This window comes from Alosa alosa, chromosome 3 (assembly GCF_017589495.1).
Source record: "Alosa alosa isolate M-15738 ecotype Scorff River chromosome 3, AALO_Geno_1.1, whole genome shotgun sequence".
Lineage (NCBI taxonomy): Eukaryota > Metazoa > Chordata > Actinopteri > Clupeiformes > Clupeidae > Alosa > Alosa alosa.
This window is the reverse complement of record NC_063191.1, coordinates 30,707,098-30,709,646: the sequence shown is the minus strand read 5'-3', so window position 1 is coordinate 30,709,646 and position 2,549 is coordinate 30,707,098. Positions and strand designations below refer to the sequence as shown.

Sequence of the window (2,549 nt, the reverse complement as noted above, 5' to 3'; positions counted from 1 at the left end):
AAGCTCTATGCAGACGCAGGCCTTCAGGACATCTTAATTGAGTCCGAACTGGTGGCTGTAGGCTCTATTGATGGGGTGATTACAGGCCACCATTACAACAGGAGCATGCGGGCCCACAAGCTCTTCACAGAGGCATTGCAAAGACTGCGCTGGCAGGCCTACTTAGACACATTGCCATGCACAGGCAATTCTGCAGCGATGGAAATTGCAACAGACCTGCAAGACCGGTTCCCCATTGAGTTCAATGAGGCACTTAACTCTGAAACATTCCTGGATTTACTGAAAGGCTATGATGAATTTGTGGAAAGAAATCACTCAAATCTGACCTTTGCATTTTGGAGCCAGTACATTGAAATGATGGAGACCCTGCTTCTTTTCATCCGGGCTACTCGGGAGGGAAACTGGGCTCTCCATTTGTCTACTGTTCAATGCATGCTGCCCTGGTTCTTTGCTTGTGATAAAGTCAACTATTCCCGTTATCTGACAGCATATTGGGCCGAGATGAACAATCTGGAAAACACACATCCAGCAGCACACCAGCAGTTAACTTCAGGTGACTTTGTAGCACAAAGGCACCAAACACATGGCTTTGCTGGCACAGCATGCGATCAGGTAATTGAACAGACAGCCAATCGAGATTCTAAGACAAAGGGAGGCATTAGTGGGTTCTCACTGAATAAGGGTGCAGTTCACCGATGGACCTTGACCCAGCATGAAAGGGCAGCAATCACTGTGGAGTGCAAAAACATGGCAGGGCAGGGACCAGTGGCACATCTGAATTCAGAGCTAGAACAAAGCAGAATGCAGAGAGATCAGACTGATGTTGTAAACATTCTGAGCACTATTGAAAACATGGTGAATCCTTTTGACCTATCCCTGGATGGAGACACTCTCTATCAAGTCTCCTCTGGCCAGCTGGCATCAGAAAACATTGCCACAGACTTAATACAGGCTAAACAGAGAGGTGAAGTGGCACTCACAGAATTCTTTGACAGACGGATCAGCACAGGAGAAAGGTCTTACCATGACCCAATTAAAAAAATAAAACTTAAAACATTTAAAGACTCATGCCAAAGCACTACAACAAAAGTCAAAGGAAGAGAAATCACCCTGACAACTCACATAACTTGTTTGCAAGATTAATTATTGTGGGCAGTGTTAGGCAAATTAATATTGAAGAAATGCTCACTTACTGTTTGGGTCCTTTTCCACAGGCTCTCGCAAACACTGACGGCTCCCTGGCAAAAACCAATAAAGCCAAGCTGATGCATGTCTTGCAGGAGGAGATCGGCCCGCCTGCTACTGTGAAAGACAGCCCCGATGGCTCAGTCTACATTTGGGATGCTATGGCTCTTGTGCAACAGCTAAAGCCTTTGCCAACATTTGGGCAATATGCTGAGGACACTAGTTCACTCAGCAAAGAGATGAAGTCAACAGAGCTCCATTTTGTATGTGACACATATAACAACCAAAGTATCAAAAAATGCTGAGCCGAAGTAGCCGGGGCGAAAGCAGGGCTACCAAAAAAATAAAAATCTATGGTGACGAAAGCAGAGAACACCCAAGCAATGGAAAAAATTCCTGCAATGTGGGGAGAACAAAACAACTCTGTTTGAGTACTTCTTCCAACGCTGGACCACATCTGCAAAAATATAATTGAAAATGTTACCATCATCACGACACATGGCCACAAGTGTCATGCAATCAAGCTAAATGACACTGTCCTTGATGTAACTGAAATCAAAGACCTTGAGACTACTCAAGAAGAGGCAGATACACAATTCTGCTGCACGCTTATGCATCCAAGTCCTGCAGTGACCTGGTGATTAGGAGTCCAGACACAGATGTTTTTGTGCTGGCTCTAGCATTTTGCCCACAAATAGACGTCATCTGTACTTCCACACAGCCAAGGGAAGAGAAACACACATTACAGATATAAGCAAACTACACAGCCATCTTGGTGAGGACAAATGTCATGCCCTTGTAGGTCTGCATGCCTTTTCTGGATGTGATACTGTGAGTGCTCTGTATAAAGTTGGGAAAGCAAAAGCCTACAAAAATTATGCTCAAAACCAGAGTACTTGCGTCTGTTCCAAGACCTAGGAGCTAGCTTCACCCCATCTTCAGACCTTTGTGAAGCACTGGAGGTCTTCACATGTCACCTGTATGAACAAGAAAACTGTAAAGAAGTGAATGTTGCAAGGGCCAAACTTTTTAAGGCAGGAAAATGTTCAGAAAGGGACTTACCTCCAAATAAAGACTGCTTGCACAAACATATTCAGTGTGCAAGTTATCAGGCTGCAGTACACCGCCGAAGCCTTGAGTGTATGCCGGATATTCCACCTCCAGTGAACCATGGGTGGAAAATGGCTGGAGATGGCTACGAAGTGGAGTGGATGTCACTGCCACCAGCTCCAGAGGCTGTACTTGTACACTGTGGATGCCAAAAAACACAGTGTACTAAGGGCAGATGTACATGCAAACAGCATGATCTACCATGTACAGACCTATGCCAGTGCTTAATGTGTGAGAACAGGCCAAGCACTGAC

General features: G+C 45.3%; 1 long non-coding RNA gene across 1 annotated transcript; it reads right to left on the bottom strand.

Annotated features, from left to right (window-relative positions):
• Window positions 1–234: 234 nt before the first annotated feature.
• Window positions 235–1,386, bottom strand: LOC125291788. Its single transcript, XR_007193068.1, has 3 exons — window positions 1,194–1,386; window positions 674–786; window positions 235–510 (listed from the first exon to the last, which is right to left on the bottom strand). It is a non-coding gene; the product is annotated as an uncharacterized LOC125291788 (long non-coding RNA).
• Between the last annotated feature and the right edge of the window lie 1,163 nt (window positions 1,387–2,549).